Below are 10,951 nucleotides of genomic sequence, written 5' to 3' on the forward strand. Positions count from 1 at the left end.
ATATATACTTCGGCATTGGGAAAAAGTGCGTTTTTACTAGTGGATGTTATGTTTTTAAACAAACATGTCAATACTAACGAAAGTTCGTGTGCATATTACAGTTTTTCAAAAATAGGTTTGCTTCTTGAAATATTTTTTCTACACTTCTACGGCCACTTCCAATTTAATACTGGAAAAAATCGTTTTTTCACATTTTTAACAGAAAAAATGAGCTTTATTGTCCTGTGAGATAAGACTATTTTCCATTAAAAGTTTGCATAATGGAGTAACTTTTGTGTAAGTTTTATCGTCATATAAAGTCAGGGACTTTGTTGGAAATTGTAACCAAAATAAGGTAAGAATAATAATCAAATTAACCACGGTTATTCAAAACAACATTTTATCTTAGAAAAATGATTTTTTTTTTATTTATTTATTTATTGATATTTACAACTGTATAAACAATGCAACAAGCAAATTTGATCATAATGACATAATGATAATGATATGATACATCATGTAGAGAAACTACCCAGTAGTAGAAATCTAAAAACATTTTACAATATAAGGTCTCGAGGCCATCTTATTTTCAGGCGCCTCGGAGGATTGCCAGGAATGGAAGTTTATAATGGAAGGAATGGTATCGGTTTCGGGCTAGATCGGTTACATAAGGAACATTTAGGTCTTTATGGATGGTTTTATTAATAACAAAATAAGGAGCATTGAGGATTTTACGAAGGATTTTGGATTGTAAGGATTGGATACGAGAGGAATCCGAAGGTTCAGTGGAGCCCCAAAGCTCAACTCCGTATGTCCAGATGGGCCTTATTATTGTCATGTAGATCAGTCTTTTGTAATGAGTTGGAAGTTTAGACCATTTGTCTAGTAAGTGCTGTAATAGTCAGAATCTACGTGCAGTTTCCTGTCTTTTCAGTCTTGTGTTAGGATTCCAGGTTAGTCGTTTATCAAGGTGTAGTCCAAGATAACGAAGCTGTTCTACAGGGGTAAGAGCAACATTATTAAAGTATACTGTAGGACAGTCGGCAGGTTTACGACGAAAGGTGATTTGATGGGATTTGTTGGGATAAAATGATTTTAATGATGGAAAAAATATGATTTTTATTTTTACTGCTGAAAATGTTATTAAAAAAACAAATAAATAAATAATCCATTTTATTCAGCACCGTAAATAATACAGAAATTCATAAGAATTGTAAAAATTTTTAACAATTTCGAGCTGAAAAATGGCAGTTTCCCACCGCTCTGTCAAACTATTCTTTACTGATCTCTTGAATGATCGAAATTCTTTCTGAGGATTGTCGAATTGAACGAATATCTTATAAAATAGTTATTAGGTAGTTAGATGACTTTATCTTTAAGTTTAAAGTCACTTATTTAGAGAAATAGGATAGGAAAGAAAGTCCCTCGGATACGGCGAGGTGAGCAAGGAAGCAGGAACAGAGAAGCGAGGGCCAAGGAGAGCCGGCTCAGTCTACTCCCGAGCCTCGTACGCTCCGCACCTCCCAGGTCAGTCAGTCCATTCTGAATTTTATTCGTAATTCATTTTATTTTATTATTTATTTATATCACAATCCACATGTATAATAAATAATATATAATGAATATAGGTTTAGAGGTAATATCTGGGCACATAATACAATTTTCGAAATAATTTTACTGCAGGAATTTCGAACACGAAAAATGTGCTAAAACGAAAAATAATCCTGTTGTGATTTTTTTTGTTGACAAAATCGACTGCTAACTAAATAATGACAACACAAATATATTTTTTTTCGAAACGTTCTAAAAGATTATGTATTTTGATTTTCCATAGTATTTCTAAATCTTTCAATATTTAAAGATGTAGAATGGTAATAGAAAGAATAAATGGAAGATTTATTTATCACTCTTTTCTTATTTTTACCGCAGTCCTCTTTCTTATTTAAAATATAATATGATATACAATATTACAAAATTCTTTAAATATAATATATGATAATGCTTCTACGGAATTTTGACGTTTAAGTTTTTCCATAATAATTCCGTAGATTTTGTAAAAATAATAATATTATAAAAGTTTATATTTTTTCACTGTTTATCTTAATGGTTTTGGTTGGCCTATAAAAATGTATTTATATCCTAAATCAATAATAAATTGCATTAAAATTAATAATAATAAATTAGTTCAGCAATAAGTAGACAGAGCTCGGACGCCGGTAGGGGTTTTCTTAGGGGACAGTGCCACCACCAACTACAAAGCGTCAAAAGTTCCCGCCATTATTAATCGGTTTATTTTATATTAAAAATATTTTGGTTTCGCATGATTTGAATGAGGTTCGTTTAATAATCTCAGTGAGATTTTTTTTTATTAGTTCGAACTCGAATTTCATTTTTAAATTTTAATTTGAATAAATGCAATATAAACTATATAGAACATATAGACAAGGGGAAATATAAATGAATAATTATTTTAAAAGTTTAATTAAGTTTTGGATTAATATTAAGAGTATTTTTGTTAACTGATAAAATGCAGTCGTTATTCAATAAATATAATTAAAAATGTCCACATTTGCACCTCGTATGTTTTTATTATTTCATTAGTGACAAATTATTTTAATCCCTAGCTAACTATATTAATGTAAAAATTTCAATAATTTTAAAGTGAATAAAAATACGTTTAATGAATAAATAAGATGCTTACAGTAAATAACTATTTTATTATTAGCAGAAGTATGACCTTTCATAAGAACTTTTTTATTTTCATACTTTATTTGTTAATTCTTTTTTTTTTAATTTTGTATAATAATTATTTGTACTTATTTTTTTTTAAATAGTAGAGTCAGATTCTTAGTAGCCCCTGTATACTTCTAATTATTAGAGTTTTTATGCGGTCATGTTGCAAATATTCGGGGGAAAAATGCAAATACAAAAAAAATTGCAAATTTAATACGTAAACATAAATCTAATAATAAACTTTTTACACAATAATATACGCACATAAGTATACTTTACTTTGGAAAACGTCATAGCTATTTTTATGGATGGTTTGTTGACAATAACTAGTTTTCTGATAATGCCTATTGATCCATTTCTTTTTATCAGTTTATTGAAACTAATATATTCTAGAAATCCTGTAAATTATGGCTGATACTTAAAGAGTTTACAGTAGATATCAATAGTAATAAAACAGTTTATTTTCAGATTCCACAAAGCAAGATATTTATGTTTTATATTTCTATGATTTTTAAAGTTTTTTATTCAATGGTAAGTTATAACTGCAAAACTGTATGAGTCAGGTTATTGTAAATTGCAGCATTTAAAACTAGCAATTCGTTTATTATACCCACTATACATAATATATTTTCTCTTTTTTTTTTTTTTTATTAATAAAAAGTGTTATGCTAATTTGAAATTATTTTTGCTGAAATCATTAGTAATTTGAGGAGACAGTTTCGCATCACAAACTCGTTTTGCAAAACAAGAAGTTATTTTTAAAGTGTGAAATCTGTAGTCCAGTATGAGGCAGATAAAAAAGATTGCGAACAATTCATGCTATATAATTTTTTTTTTTAAACTTAATGATCTTTTACTGGAAGAGTCTCTGGAATTAAACTGAATTTAGTGAATGACACAATTCTTCCTTTTTCAACTGCAATATTTTTATCAGCAACCTGAAGATGGGGGATATTTCCCGAAACGTTGTTGTTGATTATATAAAATAAATTATTGCAGTTGAAAAAGGAAGAATTGTGTCATTCACCAAATTCAGTTTAATTTTTTTTTTTAATAATTTATTTATTGTTATTTACAACTATATACATATATACACATCAAGTAAATTTGCTGTAAGTGATATTATGACATGATACAAACATGTGGAGAATCTACCCATTGATAGAACTCCAAAAACATTTCTAAAGGAGAAGATCTCGAGGCCATCTTCTTTTCAGACGCCTAGGAGGATTATTAGGTAATGAAGGAGAAACCAGGTTAGAAACGAGTTGGTTTGGGTGGTTGGGAAGTTTATTATGGAAGGGTCGGTATCTGGTTCTGGCCAAATCGGCAACATAGGAGACATTGAGGTCCTGATGGATGATTTGATTTGTGACAAAGTAAGGAGCATTAAGGATTTTAAAAAGGATTTTGGACTGTAAGGATTGGATTCGAGAGGAATTAGATGGTTTAGTGGAGCCCCTGATTAATGGCCTGATAAATAGCTCAACTCCATATGTCCAGATAGATTTATAAATTACAAAAAAAAAAAATGGTGTTATTTATTCAAATGGCTTTAACAATGGATAGTTCTACTTTTTGTATTAGAAAATGTTTCTAGGTTACTATTCGGTAATTTAGAATTACTAAACTATGTAACATAACATATTTATTTTGGGTACAACAAATAAAATTCTCCTAGTCAATCCTTATGATACTGAAATCCAGAACTACCTAATTACCTGCCTTTTTTTTGTTTAGCAAAAAATATGGCATGCAAAAATAAAAATAAAACTTACATTTCCTGCTTTTCTGATTGTAACTCAAGAATAGTCCAAATGAACTGTTTTGTTGTTCTTGAGGTCTGCTGGGACATCCTGTGTATGAACAGGCCAAATAAAAATATTTCAAATCAAATTGTTGAGGTTAATAAATATAATCGTTAAAAGTTAAACAAAATTATGAATGAAAACATTTTTTAATATCTTTATCAAAGTATTATGTTCGATGAAGCAAAATATATTACCTTTAACTCAATACTAATCATGTGTTCTAGATGATTCTATTAAAAATTCAGTTTATTATAATCAGAAATGTATACATGTATGTATGAATATAAAAATAATTTATATACTGTTTAATGTAAAAAAAAATAATAATGTATTTTTCGTTGGCAAGAGATGTATAGGAAGTGGAAGAACGTTATAACTAGTTGCCCTTGGTACAAAAATTTATTTGATACCTACTCCACCCATTCATCACTTTATCTGTGGGTTGTTAGCCGTAGATATTGTTATTGTACATGTCTATGTATGTGAACGCAAGCGTAGAGATACTTAAAGCTGTACTATATACAAAATATATCCCTGTATCGATTCACATCCATAACCAAAAATTTTTGGCATTTCGATTTACCCTGGACCATAACTGTATCATGTGGTTTATCATAGAAATATATTGTATATTATACAAACTATCTAACTCTGGAATTTCCAAAGAACCTAATGAGGCAATTTTCTAAAATCATACGGCAAAATTGTTTTAGAAAATCAATTTACATCCGATAAATTGGATCTAATCCGGAATAAAATCCAGCTGAAGAGATTCTGACTCTTGAATAAATTAAAACATCAATTATGATGACGGATTCTTACTTAAAATTGAATTCTGAAACGATTTTGTTCCTTAGATTTGTTAGATTTTCCGCACAATTTACACCATTTCATTGCAAAATTCCGCGGCTACGTGCCTTTCGCAAAGAAAGGTTTGAACATTAATTATACCCAATAAAATGAATATTTTATTTATTGCATATACTTGTTCTGTACAGTTTGAATTATAGATTTATTGTTATGAATTATAGTTCTCCTTACTGTTTTTTAATTTATAAATAATGATTATTTTAATATGCACCTATTGCTGCGCAAACAGGTATGCGTCGATGGGAGTGCGCAGTCTGTTTCCTGGAATAATGTTGAAGAGCTAGTCACGATTTTTATTAGAATCTAAGATATTTTGTTTACAAGGAGGAAAGGCGTGAATTGTTTTCTTGCGATTTTACCCGCGTATTACATACATTTATCTCTAGAAAATTGGAAGGAAGTTTAAACTGATTTATTTGATTTTAGAGTCTATTAATATCATAATTTTTTAAAATTATTTTAATCAAACAAAAACAAACAAGTCAACGTCCTATAACTTTATTTACATATCTTCTTCTTGCCTTTTCCTGACCTCTACTTGACTTTTACATCATTTAACCATTTTTAGCTGAAAATATTTTCTAAATAATTATTATTATTTTTTTTAAATTAAAGCTTTATTTAATTTTTTATAAGCTTAAAATTAAAATAATTTTCATAATTTAACTAACCTATTCGTTTAGTATTACTGAAATGTTTCCCAGTATTTAATAATCTTTTTTCTTCTTTATTTTTTTTTTTATCCATCTTTTATTTATCTAGATCAAAATAAGTAATAAACATGCTTTGGGTTATAATGTTGAGATAATCTTACTAAACTGTTAAATATTTGTTATTATAATAAATAATATGGTATGTTAAAGTACTAGGGCCGGGAAGAAAAAAAACACTGTTACCTCATCCTAATTTTTGATTACTTTAATGAAAACTATGTATAATTACTAGTCAAAACTGATTAGTCTGCCAAGTATAGGTAGGGGTAGGTAAACGTTATTTCAGAAACCACAGGACGTACAGATGTCTTCCAGCACTCAAATTAAATCTAGTTAAATTGACTATAAAATATTTTATAACGTTTATCTTTGTAGGAGTAGCAGTTTTTATGATATTTGACAAAATAAACTCACAGAATGTTAATTTCTAGTTGTTCGTATAAAATGTTGGATTTTTGAGAAAATATATCTCGAGACCCATAAGATCCACATATGTCTGCCAGCACTCAAAATAAAGGAAATTTAACTTAAAATAAAGTAGTTTATAACACTTATCTTCGTTGGGGTAGTAGTTTTTATGATATTCACACATGAATATAAATTGATTTATAGTTGTTCTGACAAATGAAAATTTGTCAGAACAACTATAAATCAATTTATTTTAGCAAATTTCATGAAAACTACTACTCCTACGAAAATAAACGCCATAACTACTTTATAGCTCATAAAACTAGCTTTAATTTGAGTACTAATAGACGTCTGTATGTCAAATGGTTTTTGAGATATAGATTTTTCAAAATAAATTCACTAACTACTGTACGTTCCATACAACATTTGTATAAAATGTTGCTTTTAAAAAGCTGTATCTCGAGAACTATTGAACGTATATAGCTCTATTAGGGCTTACATTTTAGCAAATTTACTCTACTTTAAATAATGCTCTCTTAGATTTTCTATTGTTGTTGGTAGTTGTAAAGATAAAGAGCTCCGAATAAAAAATTAATTATTTTTAAGGTTTTGAAACAGCCGCTATTTTTTATTCACCCTGCCTATACTTGGCAGACTCATCAATTTGACTAGTAGTTATACATAGTTTTCAATTAAGTAATCTAAAATTGGCGTGAAATAGCTGTCTTTTTTCTTCTCTTGGACTCTTGTACTATTATGATAAACATAAAAAATTGAATTGATTGTGTTTTTAATGCTTTCAGTTTCTTCTTTATTATCTCTTCTTCGTTTTTATGTTTTGAAAAATTAATATAACATTAACTTACTTGTAATATGACCTTCAGCCAAAATATTTAAATATTTTTAGTATTACGATGTTATTTTACTTATGAAACTTGATATTGTTTTTTCAATACTCCTTTTAGTTTGCTTAACTTTTCTCAAAGGCAATTTAATTTGAATTGGATCAATAACAAACTATTATAATTGTTTAAACTGAATAAACTTGATCTAATTTTTTTTTATTAAAACAGCAATGATTAGTAGTTAAAATTTACCTGTAATAAAAAGCTGAATCATGATGAAATAAATTTTATTAATGACTTTTTGTCTTAATCACAACTTGTTTTTTTTTAATATATATATTAGTAGATTTAGCAATCTTCATTATCTGAAATGAAATTTTCAGCAACAGGTGCATATTAAAGTAATCTTTATTTATAAACTCAAAAAGCAGTCACGGAAACTGAAATTCAACCTATTTATAAATATATCTAATGCAAAATACAAATTGTAAACAATGCAATGTTATAAAGAGTAGCTTTATTGATTTATTAAGACTTCATAAATACAAACTTCAAATACTTATTTTAGGTTTAACTGGATGCGTCTACTGTCAGCAAAATGAGCTTTTTGATGACCTAGTTAGGCATCATTTTAGGATTTGGTCGGGAGGAACGAAAAATAGTTCTCAATTATTAATTTGACGACGTTTCAGTTCTCTTTGGAGGGCTTCATCGGGGCTAAAAAGGGTACAAAACAACTAAAAATATGTTGACAACGTAAGATAATAATTTAACAATAAAGTATAGTAAGGTGGGATTAAAAATTAATTAATAATTGAACAGATTTTTAGTTCTTTTGTATCTTCTTTATCCCTGATGAATTCCTGAAAAGTTGGACGAATGTCAGCAAATACATTGCTGAAAACTAGTATTTTTTCCTTTTTTGTCCCCCGACCATCTCCTTCATATTTAGTTACGGTCAATTATTTTTATAGACACTCGTAATATAGTTCCAACAATAAGATACCTTTCTAATGATTTGGATTCAAACAAGGATTGTACAAAAAGTTTTTTTATTTATTTATTGATATTTACAACTGTATAAAAAATACAACAAGTAAATTTGATCATAATGACATAATGATATGATACAGGATGTAGAGAAACTACCCAGTAGTAGAACAGTTTACAATATAAGGTCGCGAGGTCATCTTCTTTTCAGGCGCCTCGGAGGATTGCCAGGAATGGAAGAAGAAGCAAGCTTAGAAACTAGTGGGTTCGGGTGGTTAGGGAGTTTATTATGGAAGGAATAATATCGGGTTCGGGCTAGATCGGTTACATAAGGAACATTTAGGTCTTAATGGATGGTTTTATTTGTAACAAAATAAGGAACATTGAGGATTTTACGAAGGATTTTGGATTGTAAAGATTGGATACGATAGGACTTCGAAGGTTTAGTGGAGCCCCAAAGCTCAACTCCGTATGTCCAGATGGGCCTTATTATTGTCATGTAGATCAGTCTTTTGTAATTAGTGTACAAAAAGTTAAAATAACTTTAATGAAATAGATTCAAAAAAGAAAATTCTCATAATTTTACTGAAAAATCGTCATAAAAGGCTAAAACCTTATCGCATCAAGCTGAATGCCACGTCCAAGTGGATAATTTTTTTTTTAATATAATATAATGGATGAACTTACCTACCAAAGGCTGCCTTGACCGCTGAGATCTTTCCCAAAGAAATTAAGCACAATTGAACGATTAAAATGAGGGTAAATTCGAACTCAGTAGTTAATCTAAACTCTTAATTTTTATAAGTGGAGAAGATAGTGGGTATGATCAGAAAAAAACACAAATAAACGAATTATTTATTCGTGCCGACGTTTCGACCTGATTTTCAGGTCTTCTTCAGAGATTCTGACTAAACTCAGTTTAGAAATTCTGGCTAAACTCAGTTTATCTCTGACGAAGACCAAAAAATCAGGACGATTTTTGTTTGTGTTTTTTTGCTGGCCGCACCCCCGACCATTTTCTCCACTTATTAATCTACGGTCAACTATTTACACCTCCTTGTTTTTTGTAATTCAAATTTCAATTATTTACTTATAACGCTGGTGCATCTACCTTAATTTGACGAAGGCTTCCCATTTTTTTTTTTTAAGTTTCAAAAAACCACGTTTAAGTTGAGGCTTTTTTCTTTGTTAGTTCCAATTTATTAGCGATGGTACCATAAAGTTTTTCTCTTTTTATTTTAGGATATAGGTGTCCCAGTTCAATAATGTAATATCTCAAAAAAATGGTTGTTTTGTGATATGCAATCTTAACAACAAGGGTGAGATCTATACAGTTCAAAACTGTGATATCTCGAAATATATTTTTTACTTAGATATAATGACCTATGTTATAGTCTATATGACCTAACCCTTGTTGCCAAGATTACATGCAAATCTCAAAATAACCATTTTTTGAGATGTTACACTGTTGGACTGGTACAGTTCATGTGAGAGGTTACTTTTGATTGACAATAGGATAAATAAAAATGACCCCTAAGCACCCTTATAGAAAGAAAAAAAAAAGTATGTATAATAAAAAAAAAATTATATATTATATTCTATCACATACATTAACATACTAGCTCACAGAGAAATATTTATTATTACTATTTATTATTATCCAAGACCTATGTGATTAAAATATGGTTAAATAGGCGAAATTCAAAATAAGTATTCGATTTTTCTTATACTTTATATATAATTACTAAAGTCTCAAACTACATAGAATACTGTTATTTCTCTCAAAATACGTAAAACACTTTTTGTTAAATGTGTTTAGGTGTTTGATTTTTATTATACTTCAATATAATCACTAAAATTTCGAAATAATTTTTTTTTTTATGATCATTTTAGGTTTTATGTAACTTGGTTTATCAAAATTAATTAAATTTTTTAATTCGTGTCTTTAAGTGTGGCACTTCATAAAACATTTTTAAAAAAACTGGATTTTCTCTCTTCTGTCTGTACAAAAAAAATGTTTTGTTCTTTCTCCCTGATACATGAAGTCTTTAATTCGATTCTCAGAACTAAGATTTTTTTATTTTCGAGAACGGGGTCATTCCACGGTAACTTTTTGAAAAACGAAATAGCGAGGCCAAAATGGTGTTTCTGAAAACTCCTTTATCTTGGTTTTTGTTCCAATTTTTGACTTCCTATTCTCTTCACAATGCCAACTCAACTTAATATGTTGTTTCGCAAAGTAAAAATATATAATGAACAATTCACTCATATTGAAATCAGAAATTAGATGCTGCCATCTATCTGCAACCGTAGTTCAAACATAATATTTTCAAAAATTTTTAGAAACACCACTTAGGCATTACATCGATTATATGTTAAAACCTAATTACATTATTATAATAAGTTCTTATGATAGGCAGGGGTTATACCTTTGATTATTCTTTTCACCAGTACTCTTGACTATTGTATACCGTAAATTTCTTATCCTTCTAGAGTAGGATCTCGCGTTCAATGATAAATTTATCGATTATTAGGGTATGTAATACTCTCTCCGGCTAAATTCCAATTCAATATAATGTTCGAATCTAAGTATACATAATAT

General features: G+C 28.8%; 1 protein-coding gene across 1 annotated transcript in view; it reads left to right on the forward strand.

The window, feature by feature from the left end:
* Positions 1 to 1,483: 1,483 nt before the first annotated feature.
* LOC106686528 (facilitated trehalose transporter Tret1) overlaps positions 1,484 to 10,951 on the forward strand; it is an 89,565-nt gene continuing 80,097 nt past the window's right edge. The window contains exon 1 of the mRNA XM_014429886.3: positions 1,484 to 1,506. The gene's annotated coding sequence lies outside the window, so the exon portion shown is untranslated. The remainder of the gene's footprint in view (positions 1,507 to 10,951) is intronic.

Source organism: Halyomorpha halys, unplaced genomic scaffold, assembly GCF_000696795.3.
Source record: "Halyomorpha halys isolate HHAL.00 unplaced genomic scaffold, Hhal_1.1 Scaffold833.1, whole genome shotgun sequence".
NCBI classification, from domain to species: Eukaryota; Metazoa; Arthropoda; class Insecta; order Hemiptera; family Pentatomidae; genus Halyomorpha; species Halyomorpha halys.